Source organism: Labrus bergylta, chromosome 8 (genome assembly GCF_963930695.1).
Source record: "Labrus bergylta chromosome 8, fLabBer1.1, whole genome shotgun sequence".
Lineage (NCBI taxonomy): Eukaryota > Metazoa > Chordata > Actinopteri > Labriformes > Labridae > Labrus > Labrus bergylta.
The window spans coordinates 3,224,990-3,251,083 of NC_089202.1; the positions used below are offsets into that span (position 1 = coordinate 3,224,990).

The 26,094-nt window shown below is 40.0% G+C and overlaps 1 long non-coding RNA gene across 1 annotated transcript in view; it reads left to right on the forward strand.

Moving 5' to 3' along the window:
* Positions 1–24,428, forward strand: part of LOC136179767 (uncharacterized) — a 52,986-nt gene extending 28,558 nt beyond the window's left edge. The window contains exon 4 of the long non-coding RNA XR_010666733.1: positions 22,425–24,428. This is a non-coding gene — a long non-coding RNA (uncharacterized lncRNA). The remainder of the gene's footprint in view (positions 1–22,424) is intronic.
* Positions 24,429–26,094: the final 1,666 nt, after the last annotated feature.

A 26,094-nucleotide genomic window follows, 5' to 3' on the forward strand; every position in this document is an offset into this window, starting at 1 on the left:
AATGCAAATGGTGGATGTGATTATCCAAGTGTCATGGCATCCAGACTGATCCCAGCTTTGTGCCTCCATGTGAAGCCAAAGACACGGACAACACCCATCAAATATTCTGTTTTTGTTGCATTGTAACCTCCTATAGCTTACTGTATATCCACGCTGTTGGTCATCCCCAGCACTCCCGCCTCTTGATGGGGAGGTTAAACAGTGCTAATCACAGTTAAAATATACCATCTCTCTCATCCCAACGTGTGGACCACCTAAAGAGGCCATGCCTGACTGCAGGCAGGAGAGCACCGAGTCTGCTCCGGGGCCCTGGTTCCTCAGGCTTAGGAGGGCTTAGGTGCGGATGTCATTTGCTCTTTCTCCCTGGTCGGAGTGGCTAGCTGCTAATTGTGGCCCCTGGTCTGTGAGTTGAGCTAGTGTAGCTGAGGAGAAAAAGGCTTGCCCAAATTGAAATCTGAGTAGCGTGTCTGAGAGTCGGGGCAACTTCCACTCCATCATGGATCTGGGTTTTAAGACACAGTCATAATTCCTTCAGGGCTAATTTCATCATCCAGAGAAACATTATTTTGTCTGTTCGCTGCAGCAGACTCTATCATCCTTTCCTCTTATGTGTTCTATTTCCCTGTTCATTGGATCTCTCCTGCTGTTTGCCCAGACCACGACTGGCAAGTCCAAGAGTGAAACTTTGCTAAAATTCAAGACCAAAGAACTGAGTCTCCTCCAAAGTCTAAATGGGTACTTTGGAGTATTCTTAACATACTTTGTATGTCATCCTTTAGACTTCAGTACCTAACCTACCATACCTTCGTTTGGCCTTATCCCTGATCCATTCATATAATTTTAGAGTTGTTAAGATACCAGTATCAACACCGGCTTCTCTTCAAAAAAGGCAGTCTCTGATATTGGCATGTATGCTAGTTAATGCTCCAGGCTATCATGAATCCAGTTAGCCCCACCAAGGGTAAACTGGTTTTAGGCTAATTATTTTCAGGACAAATGACAGTTTGGTATCCACTTATATTATGTATATCTTTAGCTGGGAGTACTCAATTCTCAGGTCTTTGATGGAAAACAATGGTATTGAAACATCACTAATCATTTTAAAGTAATTATGGAATAATTAAGAAAACCTACAAGTTGTATATATCAAATTTAATCAGGTAGATATAACCTTAGTCTAAGTGAAATGCCAAAAGATCCAGAGAAGTGGTCCAGTGATAACAGCTTTGCCTCTCAGTATGCTCCTTCCTCACTTTCAGTCCTCCCATCATTTCTGCTCGTCTCCCTTCATGCTCCTCTGTGTAAAACTGTCAGCTCCTCCTCAGCTTAATAAAGACTCTGGTTAACATTCACTGTATAGCGGAGTCAAACGCGTGTGCTGCCATAACCACGTGCTGATATGATTTATTCTCTCCCAGAGGACCCCCTCTAATGAACAGAGATGTATGCTCAGCAGCCCCATACATGTAACCTCTGTGTGCTCGGAGGACACCAGCGCTGTAATATGATAAGTGCCTTGTCGATAGGCTGTATGATATGCTAATCATACTAAAACACGGTGCCTCAGGCTCTCTCCTTGTTTATTTATGAAGGCTTGACCTGAGGGAGAGCAATAATCGGCTTTTCTCTGAACTCTCTAACCCTGGGAGCCAAGGGAACCGCCAATCACACACATCTGAGTCCTATAATTCCCCCACCTCGATCCCTCTGTTCCCCCTCAACCCGGGCTGAAATGGCAGATTTATGCAAACGGCACTGTGTGTGCATTTTCCAGCCCGCATTTGTCCGGGGCACATGTCAAGTGCTCAAATCATTAAACTAATTATTAATTGGGACTGACGTAAACAAGTTGTCAGCAGCCTGCCGACTCGACTGTGTTCTCAGCACAGCAAACATGCACCATGAACAGACGTAAAGCATGAATTACAAACAAATCATTTGGACATTAAAATGTATTTCTCTAATGTCCAATCCAATGCGGGAAAAAAGCATAAAAAGTCAGAGTACTGGTGCACACACACACACACACACCTAATGAGTAATTGTAAGGGGGCATGAATAAACATTCACAATAGCATGAATCTTTTGCTTTACATGCCTGTATTAAATGTAATATTTGAAATAAAGTGTTACTTTGTAAGACCATTGTATTGTAAATGACGAGCGCTTGTGAAATACACATCAGTTAAGCGAAGCAATCTCTCAATCACACTTTCAGTCTCACAGTCTCCCTGTAGGAAATTGGTCACCAAACTGCATTACACATAAGTGTCCCCTTTTGACATAGTCATGCTCCAATTCTGGAACACCGGAAGTCACAGGCAAAAAAATCTGGTTTTACAGCATGAATAAACATATTTACAGCCTGGTAAAAAACAAAATAGGTCTGATTAGTTATTTTCATCACTGGCACACACAATACTGGTGGGAATTATTTTAAAAGGTTTTGATTTTGAAAACAATCAGTGTTATCCATAGTTAGGATAACACTGATAACACTGATTTCCAGCATGGAGACTGCTGCTGATGAGCCTCCTGAACCAGATTGCTGACGTCAGTCAGGCTTCGTCCATTAATATTTAAAGTCTGTGAGTTAAACCAAAGGAATATTTGACAGTACTTGAAAACCATGTAGCACCTGCATACCTGACAGCCCCATACATGTAACCTCTGTGTGCTCGGAGGCACAATTTCTTTAAATTATGATACATGTGTTTCCATGCAGTTGTGCTACTGGTGCTTGGAGTGGACTAAGGAATTGTATTTTCTGTATAAATTACACATTCAAATTAATATCAAAAGTATATCCCAATAAAATCAATTAAGTCTTGTTCAGTACATGGCTCCACCAGGATCGGTTTGCTGAGCAGGATATTTACACTCAAAGTGCGACCACATAATGATGAAATTAAATGTGAAGTAGTTTCACTGATATTGGACAATTTACAAATAAACTTGGCTGAAAAGATAAAGTTGCGCAATTCTCTCATATTTTAACTTTGGTATGAGCTTTATTACTCTACATATTTTCAGTGGCATGAATCTGAACTGCAAATCCAAAAGTCCAGTCACTGTAGGCATCTGACATGTAGACACATCTGTAGTTATGACTCTCATAAGCTCACCAACTCCAAAACCAGACAGCTCTGTCTGCCATTATCTTACAGTAGGCTAACCTAAGCTAATACATGTTAGCTTGCAGATACTTTTAAACTAATATTAGCTCTTGTTTTAGCCAACCTCTTGAAGGCCAAGGCGGCCCTCTAGGTGTGTGATCATGTCAGGCTTCAGAGCCGATGTCTGTTTTAGGAACATGGACATTTCTCCTTATTATTGCAGATTATTTGTAGAAGACACTCTCCTCACCCTCTACTCAAAAACAGTGATACACTTATGCAGTTTGCTAGCTAGTTATGCCTTCCTTCCACAAGTGCATCTTCCCCGGATGCAAGAATTTAAAGAATTTGCATTGCAGTTTCTGACAGTTGAGAGAGGTGTGAGTGGGCGGGGTTTAGGCCCGTTCATCCCTGAGCAGAGGTTACTGATGAAGTTTTGCTGACTTTGAAACTTAAAGAGCCCATATATGCCCTTTTTGGGGTTTGTATATTTAATCTATGTACCTACTAAAGTATGTTCACAAGTGTCTGTTTTCATGTACTGCCGCTCCATGCACCTGCTCGCCTCTGACTCTCTTTTAAAGGCTCTGAAGTGCCCACGGCTTCAGAGTCCCCACGTATGCCAAGTCTGATCTGATTGGTCGGCCTGCTGGCTCTGTCGTGATTGGTTAGTCGCTCAGCCACTCTGGCTCCGAGGGCCGAGGAGCATAAACATTAGCACCTTAGCACTACTGTGCTACCGCAGGCTACGGTATATCATGGGCGTGCTACAGAAGTTAACGGGCGTGCAACATGAGCTGCTGGGCTTGCCACAACGAGCCAATGGGCTTAGATCAGTGATCTCACACTGACAAGACGTCACACTGACAATTTTTTTTTGATGGGGGCTAGAATCGAGTGTTACATGCAGCTAATGCTACAGCTAACAGGAGGAGGTAGGAGAAGCGGACTTTGAATTTCTGCACATAGATGTGCCTAAACATGCACAGGACACTTGGAAAACACACCAAATAGTATATAAAACCAGAAAAAGCATAATATGGGACCTTTAATTTAATATACTTAACTTTTTTTTCATTATTGACATTTGGTCTGGTGATTAATGGCACAGGCTTCTGTTGTACAGCACACTTAAAATACATTTATCTTTATTGCTTTAAATGGACTTTAATGTTCTCTTCAAGCCAACAGTACTATCCTCACCAGGGTTTAAGCAAAGCAGAGTCCTTTGATTTTGCCTTTGATCTTGACTGTTTGCCACAGGCAATAGATTAGCTTGTCTTGTGTACAGCTTTTCAGGTTCTGCAAACATCAGGCTGTACAAATATTGTGAGCAAGAAGAGAGGCTTTATGAACAGCTAGAAAATGCCTGGTTCTGTATGTATACTACTGAGATGGTTAATTTCATGTTTTTGCGCTTTTCTGCAACTTTTTTGCCTAAGTTTTACAGCACATAGAGTCCTAGAGTTGACATTGTTTTCTTCTATTCACAATAGTGCACAATTGATTTCATACAGTGTAAGTCTAAAAAAAAGAAAAAATTGAAGTGCAAATGTGTCTCTGGGTAGGGCATAAATCAGAGCTCGGGACTTGCATCTGTGAGCTCAGAAACAAAGGTTTGTTTGTGTGCCTCAATCACTCTTGCTCATGAAAGCAGACACTTACTTGGAAAAAAAAAAGAAAAACTCTAAACACTCTAAACCAACATCCTGGGTATAAATTTGCAAAATGCAATACAGGCTTGATTGTGTGTCAAGTGGATGTGGGGTGCATACGAATAGACCCAGTACCCCTTCCCTCTCTCCTCCTCAAAATAGTACTGCTCATTCCCTCCACCTCCTTTGACCCTCCTCTCTGCTCTCATGCAGCTAGGAAGTAACATGAAAAAACCTACTGTATTCAGAGCTCTTTTCTTCTTTTAAATCTTACAATACAGATCAAAACTATCTTCAATACTTATGGTAATTTTTCTTTTATTTCAAAAGGCTTTCTCAGTTTTTTTTATTTCATTGAATCAACAGTGGTGTGACAGTATTTTCTAAACATCTATGTAATACTTTTTACTTTTTACTAAATAAATACCCTCCTTTTTTGCAGCCCGGAAATAAATTCTCCAATTACAACCCCCACCTCTAATTAATGTGAGTTTTAAATGTTAAGCTGTTCAAATATGTCCTGAGACCCTCAAATGGTCTAAAACTAAACAAATAAAACTCCAATCTTTGCTTTCTTTTGTGTCATTTCTTGGAGCTTGTAAAACAGTGAAATCTTGGACTCTACAGTATCAGAGCGAATGCTGTGCCACTGAAAGTCTGAATGGGAAGGCTGGGAACAAGTGAAGCCTTGGCACTGACACCAGGTCAGCTCTGAGCCCCCTCACAGCCCAGCCCTCAGCACCAGGTGTTCCCCACATTCAAATGATACTCTTATTCATAGACTGCCCCAACCGGAGTATTAAAACTCAAAATTTGCAACTGAATGCTGATATAATCCTGGAAATATATGTCTCCATTAAAAAGTAGCCCATTTAGAGGAACAAGACGGTCTTTGTGTGGGCCTTTATGTATATTTATCAAGGCGCTAAAAGGGAGCCCGGGGTGGGGGTTAAGGAGGAGGGGAGGGGAGTAACAAGGCAGACTTTCCAACTGTTTACATGTTAATTTCAAACTTAACAGTCCTTGTCCTGGAACTATTTATACGAGAATGCAAATGATTTTTTTTTTCTCCTTTTCTTATCCTCTGTCTTTGTTAGACACTTGACTGTTGATGGAAAGATGCAAATGATGTTCGCATGGAAAGTTTCCTCACAAAATTATCCGCAGTTTTAAGCGACAGGTTGCATTTTGAGCCCTGAGAATCAGAATGCCACATTTTGGTCTGAATACAACAGGTATCAAAACAGTATGACGATTTAAAATACCCAAGTTTAGGGTCCACAAGGAGGATTTACACTTGAGGTAGAAGTAATCTTGTGAGTAAAAGGTAGTAGTCTTAGCTAAAGCATTTTATTCTGTCCAGATATTAGACAAAAAAAAAATCTGCAGTTACCACAGGAAACCTTCAGGAGCCCCAACACATCTGTCATCAGTTGCTTCTGGTGCTCAGTCAAGTTACCGCTTGTATACTTTTTTTTGGCCATATAGACAATTTAGAGGGTTGAAATCCTGATTTATACAGTCAAAGAGACAAAAATTGCAAGGGAGCTAAGAGGTTGTTCCACTTGTGCTGACCTTACACCAAACGACATTTGAAATGATTTTAAAGTCACACACAAATGTCCAAAGTCTGAATAAAATCACGAGCGCTTTGCAAGAGTTTGGATCCTGGTGGTCATACAACTTGATCCAAACAGTTGTTTTCTCATCTCGGCATTTGGATAAAATCAAACATCTTTAATATTATCGCAGGTCTGTCTTTCCTTTTACAAATTGTTTTATTCTGTCGGGATCAGTAAAGTATCTATCTTATTTCATTATGTGATCAAAAAACCAATGGGAGTGGTCTCGCCAACACCAATCTGGAAGCTGCAAACAAGTATGGTGAGGAGGCAAATGAACATGCTGCTGTAGACACAAGTTAGTATGATAACAACCTCATGGTTAAACATGGTTTATTTGCGATATCTGGGAAGAGAACTACACTATCCACGATCATTGATTACCACAGTGACGTCTCTTATTGGCGGAGCTTGTTGTTACCATGGAAATGTTTCTTGCCGCAAAAGCATGTATAGTTCTGCTAGCAGGCTAACTATAAGGTAGCTAACACAAATCATATTGATGAACTTGTTATGCTGCAGTGAATGTCATTTATGTATTCACACAACACAAACTACAAGATATTACAACACATGTACTAACATTATAAACAATAAAACAACAACAAAAGTTATATTTAATAAGACGCAGAGTCATTCGCAATGGGTTTTGGGTTGGAAATGTTTTGACTCCGGAAAAATTATATGTACACAGTCTTGAACCTTTAATTTTTTTCAGTGTTTTGAAGTCTTTTTTTCCACCAAATCAAATGGTTTATACACCACGTATAGGGGTAGTCTGGTTGTCTAGTTTCACGGCTTCAATCTCTTGATCTAAGGATTTTACCACCGGAAAATACTGGGCGGTCACTGTTGAGCTTCATTTACATTGCCCTTCTTGGTTGGCCAATGGCATTGTTTAATAATACTGCATTACGTTGTATGGCCCTGTATTACAGATGTGGAAAATGAGATTATGATGGTCAAAGAGTTGTATGCCCTCAGAGATTTGCCTGTATAAGGAAAACGAAGATAGATAGCGGCAGCGGTGTTAAAATAATTCCTGCATTACTTAGGCCTTTGCAAAGAACATACACCAACCAGCGTTAAAACTTACAAATTTAGCATTTAAGCTGCAAGTATTGAATTTACACTAGTGTACCGCAGGACCAGTTTACTTTAAAAATCCATTTAAAACCCGCTCTTGTTGGCCTATAGCTTTAGTCAGTAAGCTAATTAGCTTAGCTTTAGCTTATCTTGCAAGAAAATAGTAAACAACAAGTATTTTGGATAGATAAATACAGTAGACAGACAAACAGACAGATAGAAAGATAGATTTTTTCAGAGAATAAGAAGTGAGCCTCTTGGGCCATATGTTGAGTCAAAAACAGCATTGCCATAATTTTTTAATCTGAATAAACGGAGAGAAAAGGGGTACAAATTAGAGATCAGTATGAAATGTGGGCTAAAATGACATGGCAACAAGACAGGATTCCACAGAGAAGGAATGCATCTAATGAAATGCAACAATCCCCCCTCCCTCCCTCTGTGAGTAAACGAGTGAGTATGTTTTATGGAGTTGTGCCACGGCTTGACTGCAACTTTGTTTGGATGACTTTTTGGATGTTTGTCTCATGATGTTTAAGTTTTGCTGATTGTTTTTGGAGAAGGAGTTGACTGAATCAAAAATGTTACCACTTTAGCACTTTGCCTCAAGTGCTTTTAATGCCAAAGTCAATAAGTGATAAAACATCTATTCAGCACGAGTGTATATTTTTGGCCTTCCTCTTTTTTTTTTTCTTTTTTTGAAGCAGGAAAAGACAAGGTCTCTGTGAGTGAATAGGACACCAATTAATTATACAATCATTGTGAAAGTCAAACCTTGTGATGTGAGTTAAATGTGAACCAGAGTGCTAACCTCTTATGGTAAAGCCATTTGTATGAAGGATAAAAAACACTAACTATTGAGTGTTTCTCAAGATTCAAATAGTAAAGAAAAAAGCAGAATACTTTTCAAAAGGATGTGCAAACTGTGTTTTACAAAGTACACGAGTTAGGTAAAGTTCTGTATTCTGCACATTTAGGAGAAATAAGTATATTGTACATATTTATCTACATTAATTGTATTTGCTGAAGTGAATCCTGAAAAATGTAATGAGATGCAATAATTATTAAATCATATGGGGATCCATTGTGCACTCAATCCTCAGTAAATACCTCCAATTGGTTTTGTACCTGGTCACAGTGAGGGACGAAAGTCAAAGTGCCAAAGTGAAAGTCAAAGATATAAGCTCCAATTTATGTAAAAAAGTTTAAAAGTCAAAGTACTCATTCTGCAGAGTTGCTTCTATGGGGCTTCTATAAACTTAATTTTTTTTTTCATCTAAATTATGCACTGATGATATTTTGTATTACATAAATACAAGCAGTGGCAGTAGGTCAGTCTGTAGAGGCTTGCGTTGGGAACCAGAGGGTCGCCCCCTCACTCTTGCATCTCTCCGTTAGTGTGTGTCCATAGGATCTTGTTTGTGCGTATGTGTGTATTTCAGCCTATGAGTGTGCTGCATGTTCAATAATAGAGTGTAAAATTAACTGTCCCCTCACGGGATTAATAAAGTAACCTATATCTTCTTCTTCTTCTAATATAATATTCTGAATCTGACAAAGTACAGTAACTAGTACATCAACTTTTAAAGAAATGTGACAGACTTACATGAACAATGTTATCTTCTGAAACTTACTGTCACATTAACATAAAGAGGCAGGAAATTGGAAATACTTAAATAAAATTCATTGTTTCATTTTGGTTCAGTACTTGAGTAAATATACTTTTGGCTCTCCACCTCTGCCTTTTGAAAGAGAAATCTTTAAGTCAGCTTCATTCACTGAAAAAGCAAGTTTTGCCCAAGTTTAGAAAATGTTAGAAGAGTTGAAGTAATGTGGAACACAAGAGAACTAAAATTGTGCATATCTGATTCAAATGCAGTGGACAGTGATGGTTTTGTGTGTTTCCACAAACCATGCATAAATCAGTCATCACTGCTTCCTCTTATTATGATGCTAATATCATCGCACTAAACAAAGAAACAATTGCGAGGTAGAAACGACAGACATGATGCCTCTCTTTACAAAAGCGGGAAAGCATATTGTTTCATTCAGGCTACAAGTCTGTGAGGCACAGGGTGATGCCTACAGAGAGGTTGCATTGGTCTGCTAACATGATCACCTGAATTATGCACAATCCATTGTGCTCAAATATCATAAATTGATGCGTGAACATCCCACCCCCTGTCCAACATGGGCTGAAATCAGTATTTATCTGCCCGCAAAGCTGCAGAGAGACAATTAGTCATATTCGTATTCTGAAATTAATTGAGAGAGATGCGGGAGATAAAGAGGGAGAACAAAGACAGCTTTTTGTCACTTCTTTCCATCTGACAGGGATAATTAGATATATGAAATTGAAATTCCTCTCCGGGGGATCCTGTTGACAGCATTATTTTGTGTTCGGTTTTGCTCCCTTTTTTTTCTTTTGTGTTCCTGTTTATGCTAATTTGGACCCTGTGTTTTTCCCTGACCGCGAAGAGCAGCATCCTCTCCACTCCTGTGATTCTGTTTAGTGCACAGCATAGAGCTGCCTGACAGCCTGTTCAAGCCTCCCTTACCTGGGACACATGGATGGGATGAAATACTTTGCATCATGGAAGAATTTAGTCTTTCACATTCATGTGTTTACAACATTTACAAAGCAGACTTTTTAATATTAAATTAATAAAACATAGAAGTATTTTATTTAATCATACATGATGGAAAATGTAAAAAATAACTAAATAAAGAAATACATTGGGAAAATATTGTAATAATTTAACCGATTTTATTATTAACCCATTTGATCAATTTATTATAAATTAATTGTCAAAAATTAAAATTCAATTTGTTTTCTTTGTCGACATCAGTTTCAATGTATATATTTTTCAAAATAAAGTATTTATCTATTTTACCAGGAGATCCTCACCTCACCCAATCACCTGCCTTGGGTCGGGCTCACCAATGGCCTCCTAGCTAATTGGCCAACTCATTTTACTGCCAGCTAGCTAACTTGCTAGCTAACTTTACCTACAGCAACCATACAGATATTGGCCTTTGTATTAAGTCTTTGAGAAATATAATTCAAATCAAATTATTGCAGAAAAAATAACTATGATTTGAACAATTTAATAGCTACAGGAAGTTTTTTTGTTAATTTTCAGTTCATGTACGAATTAAAGCTCCCACACCAGCTTAGCTTGTAGCATAGCGGGTAGCATTTTCACTAGCTAACAGGAGCTAAGACAATAAATCAGTATTTAGAATTGTATTATATACAGTAACTTGAAAATGTAGTGCTAAATGACCCTTTGTTATTTTACAAAGTATTATTTAAGTGCTGAACACTGTGATGTTCCAGACTAAAAGTGCATACAGGCATTCAGTCCTCTGTCATTGGTGTATGCTTTGTGTCATGTGAACCACCCTCACAGTATCAGAGAGGAACGTCTGATAAAAGAACATTGTGGTTGGAGTGGAATTATGGGTTATGTCACCTTTCACCACAAAACTAGAAGGGGCCTCTCATAGTTTTCCTGTGACATGAGAAACAGCTGCTGCCATGTTTCTCACAACTCAGAAAGACAAAGTGATACATTGCATGGGATCATCCAAGCCACAGATATGTATTCAGATCATGTCTAGACACTCGTCTACCTGAACCTGTGTTGAGAACGACACGTTATAAAACATTTTATGACATTTTTTATGCTTTAAAGTGGCTGGGTTTTTTTTTCGGCACTTGAGCTGAATGTGTGTATAGTAAAGGCATGATGGTACTTATGTCTTTCATGGCTGATTTTTTATTTCCATTTCTAAGCACAGATTATTGTTGTCATATCAATAAAAATGGTGTGTCGCTTTTCAAGTGTTGAGTGTTTTGTAGTAATAAATTCAAACTTAAAAGGCTGTTTCATTGCTTATTAAATATCACAATCTCCAAAATGTATTTTTCTCTTCAGGCTAATTAGCTATGATTTTCAAAATGACAGGAAAAATGATTTATTTCCCTTAGAAAGAGGCAACATTTGTTTTATAAATTCCCACATTTCACATCTAAAAGATGCTTCAGATTACAGAGTGTCCTTGTCTGGGGGGAAAAAAAGAAAAGAAGAAGGTTTAAGAGTGTCAATGGAACAGGGTTGCTATAGGAGGGGAAGGAAAGCAGGATGGAGATATGAATTGAACCGGAAAGAGCCTTGTGTCTAATGCTTGCCACATTTGCTCTTGAATGAAGGTCTAATTACCCATCGGTATTTGGTGCCAGTGTTCCCAGGTCCCAGCAGCCCCTGGGCCCGTGCTGTTACTGAGCGTCCAGAGCCAGCTGCCTCCCAAACACTTGCAGGTATACAGGCTGGGCTAATAGTCCTACCACAAGGGAGCCAGATGAAAGAGCAGGAAACTGCTGCCAGAAGCCCCAAAAGGATTTATGTAAAGATGAGAAAGAGATGTACGGATGTAGCAGTGGCTAAAACTTGAGTTATCTAGCTGTTTATGTGTTGAACAATTCACCACATTAAATCCAAGACATAAACCTTTATGACCTGAAACACAGGTATAAATAACAGATAATAGTACCAAAATGATGGAAGTTAGAGGTCTGCTGTGGTTTAAACATGGGAATGTTCTCGGAAAAAGATTTACAAAAATGTAAATATTTGTTTTGGATCTTCAAATTTTTCTTTAATTGATGATAAAAACAAAACTTTTAAGCACTCTCCTGGAGTCTGAGGAAGACCCATTAGATTGTTTTTTGAAGGGTATACTTCAACTAATCAGATATCCTGACCTTTCTTCCCTTTAGGTACATTTACAAAAACGATTGATCCTGCATTTCCATTAAAGCCACCAAATAAGGTCTCTCTTTTGGCACCAACAATACTAAATCTCCTCGTCTTCAAACCTGGCATTTTTAGTATTTAATGCATTCTTCCTGTTGAAATCTTCCAGTTCTTAAGCCCATGCCTGGGTAACCCTGATGACATCACAAGTTATTTTATTCAAACTTTGGAAAGCCCCTTAGAGCCAAAAAAGGACATTTTACAACTGTCTCTACAAACTACAGTACTGTAGAGCTACTTTTGAAAGGTTAACCTAACATCCAATATTTAATCAGTATTTCCCCTGAAATAAATAAATCTCTTTTGTGGTTTTGTAAGGATCACCTGTGTATTATTTTTAAATATGAACACAATCCCTCATGCTGCCGGGTCAGTCATGTAATGTCTGAGTAGAAGGACGAGGATGGTGACTAATCGTCTATCTGAGTCCAGCAGGGTGGGACGGGAACATCCCCAATCGTGACGACTCCAGATCCATCCTGAGGAACAGGAATTCCCACAAGCTGGATAAACATGCGGCTTGGTGGGGGAATGCGTTGCTTGATTGTCTCTCTCTCATCTTTGAAAATGGAAGTTATCAGGATTTGGTCATATCTTGTAGGAATGCATTATCATCCAGAGTTAGTGTGTGTCTCAGGCTTAGTGTAGCTAACATTGCGTCACCTCTTGGGTGTCATTTTGGATTTAAATCTTATATGCTCACTGTCCAGTTGTAAGTGAACAATGAATGCTTTAATATTGGATGATTTTTTTTTTAGTTTGAAAACTGACTTTGAAGCTTCTTTTTAATTAATTCACGGATTTAAGGGTGATATCTCTTAGATAGCAAAAAAAAAATCTAGAAAGGATTTGAGGAGGAAGATTGGGTGGGGTGGGGTCAGACAGTTTTCAACCTCAAGCATTACTTCATCTTGTTCTCATAGATGGTATATGTCACTACTCGAGGGCTCAGGAAGGACAGAAATAAAACAGTAGCAGCTGTAGCAGAGGACAATGTATGACTGCAGTTGTCCACAGAATGTTAACTGTGTTCATTTTAATGGAATCACACAGAAGACTGATGGACATTGTGCTAACCTGAACGGCCAAACATTTGCAGTTTGCTTTCTTAAGAGATTTTTTGTGTATTTGTGTTTCTATTCTTAGTGTGAATCTTGGTGTTCTATGCACATTTGGTGCTATGACTACACCTTTCTTTCAGCACTACAATATATAGTGTGTGTATTTTTTACGCCCGTCTCTCAGCGAGTGTTCTCTAAACTTCACATATACACATCAGCATTTGTGTTTTCACATGTAATTACTGTGAATCAACTCTTTGTGCATGGTTGAAGTCATAAAACAAGAGAGAAAGAACATCGTTATGCTAGTGGGGCACCTCACTAAAACGCTCCAGTGGCAGAAAATGAAAAGCTGTAATTCCTCCGGTGAAGTGAAGTCTGACTTGTCGGAGTAAAGCACTTCCTATCCTTTTGTTCGGATCTCAAAGGGAATTATGGGGGTAGGAGAGTTAGATATGGCTGTTAATAAGACCACCGAGCCCTGACCAGATGAACGTCTAAGCGATTTAGACCATGACAGTTGTATGAAAAAGAAAAGAAAACTACATTACTTTTATCTGGATGTTCATAATTTAGACCCAGAGCAACATGAACATACTTTGATGTCATTTCTTTAAATGTTAAAGGCATAGGCCTTTTTAAAATGTGTTAAACTATATGTGGAGCTGTTTCAAGATTATTAAATGAATTTGCTGTCCTCGTCCAATCAGTACGGTCCATTTCTTACATGTGTTGTTTTTACAGACTGTTGATGAAGAAGGCACTTTTTTTTTTGCAGAACTGATTCCATCAGCTATATAATGATAAGCCGAGTCTTGGTCGTGGGTGAGGTTGAGGGTGAGTTGTGAAGGTGGGGAAGGGGGGTGTGGGGGTGTGCATGGAGATCAATGGGCTAATAAAACAAATCAATGGAATGAAACCACAGAAAAAAGTGAAGTCATTAATTTGCAGAGACAGGATGATCCCACCAACCACATGCATTGATTAGAAATGAGGTCTGTGGAGAACCTTTAGGGGGTATCATATTAGTGGAGGGAAGCAATGGCTAGGGCGGGGGAAGGGGAATAAGGAGGGGGGGGGGGGGGGTCACTTTCCTCCAAGGATTTGCTGCTGTACTAATGCAGGAGAATAGGTTAACCGGTGGATCAATGGCCTCTTCAGCATAGCTGGGAGGAGACAGCGGCTCTGTGTTTGCTCTGTGATGCACCGTCAACACAATATCTGCAGGTGTGATGTTTTCTCTCTGCTTATGACCGCGGCCACATTGATTTTTGCCCTCCCTTTTTTCCCCAAACCAAGTGTACTCAAGCATGATTATGATATTGAATACATCATAGAGTACAAAGAGGTCTGCACATAAGGTCAGAGGTGAGGGCTAATGTTCCATTTTTATCAATATCCTTATTGTTAATCATGATTTGTAATCAATGGTATCGGGCTGAGTCATACTCACTGAGACATATTACAGAGTTCCAAGGTGGTTGGAAGCATAACGTTCAATTTCTATGACCGCTTTAATATGGAAGGTGCAAACAAGCTCAGATTTATTGTTGGTGAATAGGTTTTAGCATTTGTACAGTACAATATTTCATAAGAATTAGACAATTAAACCTCATCACAAACCGTTTCCTATTCCAAATCTGAAGTTCTCCATCAGCCAGGGTTCATCTGATCTGCAGACACAGCATAGCTTTTCTGCAGCCATTTTGTGTGTGTGTGAGGGGGGGTTAGCAGAGGGGCAGAAAAGCAGGTGATGTGAGATTGACGACTTAAATACTTCATCAATCAATGCTGCAGCCAATGTGTTGTTTGGTGATTGGTGGAGAATTCAGGCAATCCATCTTTCCTACCGGCAACTGGCATTCAAGATTCTCCTCAGGTTCTCCACGCAATGCCTTTATTTCTTTATTTCCAGGGTTAACCTATATGCTTCACATATTTGTGTGTGTGTGTGTGTGTGTGTGTGTGTGTGTGTGTGTGTGTGTGTGTGTGTGTGTGTGTGTGTGTGTGTGTGTGTGTGTGTGTGTGTGTGTGTGTGTGTGTGTGTGTGTGTGTGTGTGTGTGTGTGTGTGTTCGTGTGGGGGGTCCACTCTAACCCTTCACCTGTGATTAGAGTCTGTTTGACATGTATGCGGCAGCAAAAGCTGCTACACACACACACACACACACACACACACACACACAGGCAGGCACAGTCAATTTACTATCAGCCCTAACACACAAGATGAACCAAATCTCAGAAATGTGAAGGCATTAGAATACAAACTGCAATCACATGTTAATGAGGTTATAACCAAATAACACACTTTTGCTTGTTTTGGTGGGAAATCTAATGGTTATGCTTCAGTTTACACTGACTCTGAAGATTAAAACCAAAAAAAGGATGTCTCATTGCGCAAGTAAAAGTCTCACTCTTACAGTATGACTGCCTTACTGAAGAGAGATAGAGGTCCATGATTAAACCACTGTCACTTATATTGAAGCTGGTTCTTTGTATGTGCGTGCAGAGAAACAGAAAAGGCAAACAAATTGAAATGGGAGATTGAGTGCAATATTGAAATACAAACAGTTTTTGGCTGCACATTAATATACATAATTATGCATGCAGGATGGTTTACTGTGGACTGGCTGCAAATAAACTACAGTGTGTGTATTCATGGTACATGCATGGTATGGCTCACTGATGTTTTTGGACAATAGTTCAGTACTATTGCCCAGAGGAATTTTAGACACAACGTTGTTGTAACCCCCATTAGTTTTTCCTTTTTTTTATTTTCATCATGATTTCACCCTATTTTTTTTTAGAAAAAAAACAACAATAAATGTTTTTGTTGTAGCCAAGGTAAAAGTTGCAGTAATACATACAACCAATTGCAACACTGCATACAATGTCTATTTTGATCAACCGTTTTTGAACTGGTTCGGATGAAGACCTTAATGTTTGCGTCAAATAAGAATAGAGTTGCATTGATATTTTTGAAAACGTTTGAATATGCATTATTTATGTTACCTCACATTAGGTTCCTTATGTTGTGTTGCTTCAGAGATTACAATTTCTCTCCATCCCTCTTACTTCATGTGGTTATAGTGATGCTGAAGCCCATGGGTTTTGCCTAATTAAAAAACATCCTTTTGGTGTTCCCCTCAGAGTCCGCTGATAGAATAACTATGCAACAGGGCTAGCTGTATTTAGCTCCTTGAGGAGTTAGCCTATGTTGTGTCAGGCAGCCACTCACAGCTAAATCAACAAAATGCTGCAAAGTGGGAAGGAGGGAGAGAGAGAGAGAGAGAGAGAGAGAGAGAGAGAGAGAAACATCAAGGGAAAAACATAGGGAGGGGAAAAAAACGTTTGGGTGAGGGCTGGTGTCCGGGGAGGGGGGGGAATCCCACATCGTGTAAACCCTTAGCTTTTCACACTGAGCAGCGTTTTCATGCTAAGCTCCAAGCTTGAACTGAAATCCTCTCACTTATCCTCAAATCCAAGATGAAATACTGTCAGATGTAGTGTGATCCGGGGAATTTGGTGGAAGACTGACAGGCAAGGCGGAGAGATATATGAGTGACTGATACTGAGAGGCTTGTGTGTGTGTGTGTGTGTGTGTGTGTGTGTGTGTGTGTGTGTGTGTGTGTGTGTGTGTGTGTGTGTGTGTGTGTGTGTGTGTGTGTGTGTGTGTGTGTGTGTGTGTGTGTGTGTGTGTGTGTGTGTGTGTGTGTGTGTGTGTGTACATGGGGAGAAGGAGAAGGATCAGGTCGAGAGAGAAAGATACGGTGAGGGGAGGAGATTGAATACAATGATTTGTCGGGAGCAGAGTGAGTGACTCATGTCAGTTTGATGCCCGGTAACCAAGGACACAGTCAACACTGTACTGTCCTTCTGATTCATCGTATTGTAGTTTTGCACTTTTTTAAATAGAAACCCTGAACTTCAGGAGTGTCATCATGCATCTCTATGTAAAATGGATCAATTCATTCAGTTTTAATGCATCCCTGTTTAATTTGTAAAAAAAAAAAAAAAAAAAAAAAACTGTCCACGCAAACAATTTGCATGTTATTACGTTGCGTATGTTCTGTAGTTATATGTTTTTATGGGGTATTGGTGGTGATATTTGGGGGGCGTGTATGTCCCTCATCTCCGAATAGCTCTAAGGCACAGGCAGGAAATGGAGTCCTGGCATTTTGTTTTGCATCAGTGCTCTTCTTTATTAGAGAGGAACAGAATCGGCATAGAATAATAATTGGAAAATTGTAAGCTTGCTTTCATTATAATTAGCGTGATCGCAGGATGCAATAATCCAATTATTTAACTTAAAAGCAAGTTTCCTCATCCCGCTGCAATGTGTTGCAGGATGTGTAACCTCATCCCACATGGACAAACTCCCTTCATCCCCCTGTAACATGTAAACACCAGCATGCTTGAGTGTGCTCAGACAGCTGAACATACACTGACATATGAACACCATTTAGGCCCACCAGACACGCACATAAACACACACACACGCACACGTACACTTCAACAACATACAAATAATTGAGTAAGATTTGCTGGTACATTAAGTTTAATGTGTTTGACATTCGTGCAGGGGGGGAATGGTAGGCATGAAGTGGAGTAGCCGCTCTGCGCGTTTCTTCAATCAGGGCTCTGCAGGGCTTCAGTTTACAACGCAAATGCAAACCTGGGCCCGTCAGAGCTAATTAGCGCTGTTGCAAATGGATGCAGGTCATGGCTCTCAACGGATTGGTCCACACAGGGGTCACTAGGGGTCAAAACCTGCAGTATGGAATGATATAAACAATCATCTATGGACCCAAAACCAATCAATCCCTTTTAACACTATTCACTTCCTGGTTGGCTGCTCTCAGAGGGCAGAGGTCAACATACAAAAAGACAACTGAGCCAGTGGGTTTAAGAGTGAGAAGCATAAAGTACTGATCTTCTATTCATTTATCTTCAAGTAATCAATATATCAGCTAAATATCAATGGTGGTGGAGAAAATAATTTTATGTTTTCTGTTCAAAGAATATTATATTATATTTATATGAATTATATGAATCTTTAAGCAATCAATATACTGTACCTGCAAAAAAAATCAACGGTTGTAGAATATGGTTATTTTCAGTTTAAAAGAATAAACCTCTTTCTGTGCTTTCTTTTTTAACCATTTAAACTTATTTTGTTCATTTATTTATCACTTTTCTCTGTTATTAAGTATTTACTTTGAAAAAACAGCATATGAGACCTTTAAGAAGTCACCTCATCTTTACCGTTAATATGTGAATTTATGTGAAAATGTGTACTTTAAATCATACATCAGCATGTTTTCCTTGCACACTGAATGAAACCACGTCAATATCTACATGAAGTTGTGCAATTAGCCAAGGAAAGAGAAAAAAGGATAGAACAAGAATAAGGGGGGGTGGGAAAGATGGAAACCAACGCTTGAGGAATTGAATTACCAGAGCCTTTTCTCATTATCATTTAGCCGTCTTTTATGGCCCACCAGTAAGAGATGATGTTCCCATGACCCCGCACAATACACAGACATATTATTCAATCCTGCCTCGATGAAATTCCTGCAAATAAAACCTTTGTGCCCGGCAACAGCTAATTATTTGACAGATTGGCCCCCTTCTGGCTCAGGTTACAGTGTGGAGTGGCCATGTTTCAGCTCCCTCCCCCTTCCTCCCTCCCTCCCTTACCCAAACCCACACCACCAGCACTCACCCTCTCTCCCCCGGCCCCCAGTGCAAAGAGGGGCCACTTTGATAAAATCCCAGAGGGCCTCATTCTTTTCAGGAGATTATATATTTCAGCCCCACCCCCCCTCCTCACCCTTCCTCCTCTTCCAACCATCTATCCATCCAAAATCAGGAGAGCGTGGTGTGTATGTGTATAAAGGGGGGGGGGGGGGGGGGGTCAGTGTGTCAGTAACAGCAGTCATTTCATAGTTTAAAGGGTGTTCTCAAGCAGAAATATTTAATCTTCCCACGAAAATAAGTTAGATGGTGAAAGACAGAAATCACATCAGATATGCCCCCTGTGTTACTCTGTGTGTATATCACTGTAAATGCTACGCTACCAACGCATGGAGTGTATTCTTTACGAAGTACCAAATTACAGAGTATGGGACATTAAGGGATTACAGTTTTGGGTGGGCATGCCTTTGGCTCGGATTCAGTCCACTAATAACAAGAGTTTGTCATTAGTGTTCGGACATAGACCACCAAGATAAACGCCAACACATGTTTAAATTATCGAGAGCGTAATGGTGTTTTTCCTTCAGCTATTTCCCTCCTCATAAAGATCACTTGTTGACTCGACTACGCCAACATTTTGAGTTATCAGCAAATATTTAATCTGTTGCTTATTTTGCAGCCATGCAGAAGTTATAACTCATGGAGGAGTAGGTGTTAAATGAGGTCAAAACTAAACAAGTAATTGGAATAATGGAGAAGGAACTTGACGGGGAACAATGAAGTTAAACTGATGAGCTTTAAAAGCTTTTGAATGAACTTACTAAATATAAAAAAATGGACATACATTGAATAGCTTGTAATCTACATGTAAAATGTTTAGGTTGGATATGTTGTGTAATAGCATCTTGCTCCTCTTCTCTGTAGTTTTTTTTTATGAAGATCCTCTGCAATATTGGTGATGTGCAATATATGGTGGTACATGGATTTCATTGGCATGTTAAAATGTGTATTGTTGATTGTTTCTGTTGTTTTCTTTATTTGTTGATTCTACTGTAGATGCAGTTAAATGTGTGCAGCCCTGGAGTCCTAGACACATTTACCCCAGAGGACAATAAAGTGTATTTTATCTTATCTTATCATGTTGGATCGTATTGCATCGTATCATCATTTCCAAGGCCAACTACGTTTTGGTTTTTTTGTCTGATCATCTTCTCCGAATGCATTTCTATTTAAAAACATTTAAATTGAAATATACTTAGAACGACACCCAATAAAATCCTACATGTATATAATCGTATTTTTGTCCCTATAACTCTGACCGAGTAAGTGTTAACCAGGAACTCAAAGTCACTGATCATTATTATTATCCTGGCACCCAGTGCTTTTACAACCACACACACACTTTTGCCTACAACCTCAGAAAACTAAAAAAAAAAAAGGGAACTGTTACTATAGTTTGAGCGTGAGGCATTTCTGCTGTGGCTCTGTCTACGTTTGCCATAGCTGAAGATGACTAAATAAGGAATTGATATCATATAATGAAACAAGGGAAAGTAGAAGTTGATTTACTGTAAATAGATGCCCAGGAGAATGTTTCATGCAAAGCATTTCTTATCACAGCCAGTGAGAATCAGTGGATGTGTTGTTATCTTGCAAAACTCTGCTGTAGAGTTACACTGAAAACAGAAAGAATGACATACTTTACATTTAGACGGTTGATTTTTTTTTTTTTACACTTTGCTTTCCATCAAACACACATAAATAATTTTAACACTTTGCATTGCAGAGTGCATTGCAACACTTCCCCAATCAACCACATTATGCTGCTGTGTGAAGGTGTATGGACTAGATGCAGATTAAACAATGATTACCATCCATTCCCCACTAGTTACAACAACTTGAGATACCAAAAAGAGGAAAATAATAAAAGGCTTTGCCATCAAAATGTCCATTGCCTTCTCACATTTCTGCAGCAGCCGGTTGCTTGACGAGCTCCGGTTGTATGTCTGGGACGCTCCACTACTGTGCTCACCTGGCATGAACCCAAGCGAGAGGAGCCTGGAGTATTCATTGCTCAACCTGGGTGAAGGTCATAGAAAGCAGCTCTCTCCCTGCTCCACTCCCCAATGAGCAAACATATGGCCATGGAGCACCTTGAACATGTTTGGGTGACCACATCTACTTGGCCTGAGCCTCCACAGCAAAAAAGAGACAAAGGCGCTGAAGGAGGCTCATAGGCTAACCTTGCTAAAGCAGAACAAGGAGAAGGAATAAGAACCAGGGCCCAAAAAAAACCACAGTGATCATCACTCACTAATTGCTCGCACACAGGAAAAGTCATGTGAAGTCAACAAACTGGCTGTGAAAAGCTGCAGACCTCTTGGCTTATTGCTCCTCTCTTGTTTCTGTTGATATAAGTGCGTGTAATCATAAGGTGCCATATCATCACCCCGTTGTTCAAACAGCCAAACCTCGTCTAATAGCTTCCATGTTTCCTCAGCGTTAAGCTCATTAGTGGGTGACCTAAAGGCATGCAAGGGAAAAAAAAGACAAAAAAAAAAAAATCTTAGGATAATGGATGCTTGCTGTTTTGAGACAGTAAAAATAAACAGGTCTGTGGCTTTGATAATGAATATGTTGTAAACTTCAGCCCAGAGTGAGAGTATATCACAAACATCCAGACAATAGCCAAACTGTGTGCACATGCATTCTCACACAGTCTACATGTGCGATCATTCAAGAATTTGAGCCTGTGTGTCATTGTGTGTGTTTGTCTTTGGGCTTGCTGAGGGACGAAGGTGACGGGGTTGGGGGGGATGAAGATGATGACTCGCTGTTAGACTTTGTGAATGGGACACGAGAGTGTCTCTGGTGTCTGAGTGTCTGGCCCAGGTGGCGACTAGAAGGCCGACTTCATTAGCCTTAAAGAGGAAACAAAGGAAGATGCATCGTAAAAAAGTGCCATCCCTCATCTGCGAGGCCACCGCCTGACACATTAGGAATCTGTATGCTCAATTAACCACTGGCAGGCTCATTTTTCCTCTCCCTCTCTCTCTCTCTCTCTCTCTCTCTCTCTCTCTCTCTCTCTCTCTCTATCCCACTCTGTGATTGCTCTGTTTGATCAAGAGCAATCACATTGGATTGAAGAAAGACTTACTACACAGCATGTTTATCAAGTTAGCAAACATGTTGCTGTACAGACTTCAAGTTATTTATGTGTGGATGTTATGTAAAAATGCATTTTTTTATGCAAAAGATGTTTGATTTACCCCGTCCCTTATTAATCTAAGAAAAGCTTGAATGCACAAAATCAAATGCTTAAAAACGTTTCTCTTTAAATGTCATGTCTGCTTCCTTGTTTCTTTACAGGAGGAAGAAGATGATGTGCCACCCAGGAGGAAATCACAAAGCAAAGACAGTCTGAGGTCAAGTTTGTATGTGAGTTAAATAAATAGAACTTCTGTTTCACCAAATTTTGGTTTTAACATCACAGATTACAAAAATGTCAGATTCATGACAGTAGGATGGCCAAAAATCAAATCTCATCTCATTGACACCCTTTATAACATTGCTAAGCAAATACATGCGTGCAGCAAAACCACAATTCCATCAATTATTTTAAAATTTCAAAACCTGGAGCCAATAGTATCCAGAGTGCAACCTGACCACAAGTTTATTTAAAGATTGAGTTGCAGCTAATTTAACCACGAGTCTCACTTTTTTCTTACAAAACAGCCCACTTTTTTTTTTTTTTTACTGATGCAGACTTAGGTGACATCATCTGAGGCTAATTAACAGATTTCCCCCTTAAGCGAAAAAAGGCTTTCCATGTTTTCTTTAAAGAAATGTAGTAGGACTTCCTGTCACCAGTAAACAGACTTTATGGATGAAATAATGACCCTCTTAAATGAGAGGGTTAAAAAAGTTAGCATATGAGTCAATATTTGCTGAAACACACATTTTATGCACCACACACAACAATCAAACAAACACCCACCCAAAAAAAATGTCTGTCCTGTGTGACACCTGATGATCCTTATCTTCCCGTGAACCTCCTGTGGAAATGACAGTGTGCCATAAGGACCTGGCTGAGGTAAGGGTTTAGGTGGTGTGTGCGTGCATGCGTGCGTGCATGTGTGTGTTGGAGGGGAGGGGGGGTTGTCATTGTGATACGCATCAGCCTTTGATTAACGAGGTGAGCTAGGAGCTCTTTAAAATCACAGGGGTCACAGCTTAGGAGGCCTCTATCCAACACTTCGCCACACTTCACAGGGCCAACTTCTTTTATTATTGGACACGCCCCCTTCTCTCTCTCTCTCTTTCTCTCTCTCTCTCTCTCTCTCGCTCTCTCCCTCTCTCTCTTGTGTCCCACCTACCTCGCTCTCCCTCCCCTTCATGCCGCTCTTTTGAGGTCTATCAGAGAGATGAAAAATGGCGTGCAGCTGGCCGCGTACTTCCTTCCTCTTGTCAGGTCAGCAGTTCACTGTGCTGATAGAGACCCTCACACCTCCATTAAAAAGAGCCCCCCCCCGCGCGCTCACACAGGTCGCTTTGCTGCATCGCTGAACGCACATCACTTAGAACTTTGTTAGGGTTTTCTTCCATCTTCCTATCATTCCACCATAATTGATCTTTTTTGGTGATGAGTAGCGGAACTCTAAGTGAATCCATAATATTATTATTTATGATCCAGAAAATTGAATGAAAGAAAAATATAGCTTTAAAGATGATGCATTTGAAAAGTCTTTGTCGTTTCTAATCGTGTTTTGTGTAAAAGTAATGTTGAAGTAATCATCATGCTCTTTCTCATAGCCTTGGTCAACATGGTTCTAAAAAAAATAGATAAGATAATAGAAAATATAAATATTTTAGCAATATCCTTTTTACGTGTTACAAAGCGGGGGAGTTTTTCAAGAAAATATTTATAACTGTTAGGATGGCTATCAGTATCAGTCCCTCAGTTCCTCACTTTGGTGAAACCACAGCTTTTCTGTTTTGGCTAAAAATAACACAGCCACTAGTGTCTGCTGATGGGACTTGAAGTCTTTAAATGAAAAAAAGGAAAGTCAAAGATTAATAAAAAAAAATACCCAAAAATATTATTGTACCATTGATCAAACTTTTTTTTTTTAAATGTATCTTTTTGTGGGCAGTGTAGAGCGGAGTGGATTGACAGCAGAGGCCAGGCTGGTCAGATTTAGAGTGTGCTCAAAAAAAGAGGTGCTAATCATAATGCTGAGCTAGCCTTGTTGAGCTGCTAATTACCTCCATTATGAAGATGCAGAGTGCCTGATCAGAGGCGCCCCAGTATTTGTGTGTGTGTTTGTGTGTACTGGTGTGTGTGCCGATTAAGAGGAGGATTAGCCGTCCATCCTGAGGAAGAAGGCAACCAGGGGGTACAAGGAGAGACGGGTGGGGGGGGGCTGGTGGTGGTGATAGAGGGGTGGGTATGGGGGGTGTCCCCCCTCCTGAAGACTAGCCCTGACCTTCTCATTTCATCCTCATTAGTATCTCATGTCAACAGAGCAGCCACTCCTTAATCATCTGCTATCATCCCAGGCCTACACACACACACACACACACACACACACACACACACACACACACACACACACACACACACACACACACACACACACACACACACACACACACACACACACACACACACACACACACACACACACACATAAAGACATGGTTAAACACAAACATGCAGGCTGGCTACCTTTAAAGAAGGATACTCAAATTTTCATTTTATCAGTCTATGAAAAGTGTTTCAATTTCAATATACATAAGGTGTAAGTACCATGCTACTAATGTAGTTTTTCCCACAAAATAACCACATAAACATCAATAACATGACTCATAAAGGTTCATTGTTGTATTTTTTTTCATATACTTCTGAGCTCTAAAGTTGGATAAAAGTAAACAAAGTATTTTGTTAATTTCCTTGCATGAGTAAAAAAATCCAAATGCTGTATTTGTTGGAGTTAGCTTTTGGTGTCCTGTGGTGGACAGCAGAATGGCGGCATGGCAGAGGGTGGGCTCGTCTGTCTGTGTCGGCCTCGGTGCCACAGAGGCCTCAGCAGGGTCGGGGGGAGCGGGGGCTCAGGGTGCCAGCACAAATGAGCTCCATTCATTTCCCCACTTCGGCATATGGTGGCCCATTGTCCTCGGCCACAGAGGCAGAAGTGATGCAATTTGTTGGCATGTCCTGTCATTTCACAAAGTGCCCGTCCCACTGAGGCCTGGGCCGGCAGAAGACAAGCAAGGGCAGCGTGTTGTTTCTCTGCATCCACACCACAACATGAACTGGGCACAAACAGGATCAAGACATATGTTGTCTTTTGTACAAATATTTTCACGAACAGAAGAAGAAAGAGAGAAAAAAAACAGGATCATTCAGAGCAAATCTTCAAAAGATTAATATGTGCTGTATCTGTGTCAATCCCTGTTGTTTTTCAGGTTATAACAAAAGATTATCCTTATTTACAGTATAAGATTTAGTCTAATCTTAGCACTAAGACATGATAGCCTCCTTAGGTTCTTACAAAGACATCAGCTTTGGAAAAACAACAAACAGGATAATATTAATAATAGCATAATAGGTGACTTAAAAATGAATTCACAATAAATGTAGGAAGACAAAACAGGGAAACATTCGATTTATGAGTGAGAGTGAACTGGGCCGCTCACCCCTCGTCTGTTCCTGGTTTCACTATGCAAAGCATGAAGCTACTGTCTGACAGGAGAGGGGAAGGAGTCTTGTTTAACTTCCTGAAAAAAAAGCAAACTTTTGACATGAGCTGCACAATATAGGCAATGCAGCAGCAGAAAGAAAGAAGTGTCTAGACATGACTGCATTTAGGTCAGACAGAGGAAAACATATGATCGCACAGTCATGCACAAAGCGATGCTAGTATATGGTGTTGACAGGCGTTTGAATCGCAGGGTCAAATGTCACTGAACCCATTCCACCATAACATTTGTGTGATTGTGTGTGTGTGTGTGTGGTACAGAAATCCCCCCCTCCACA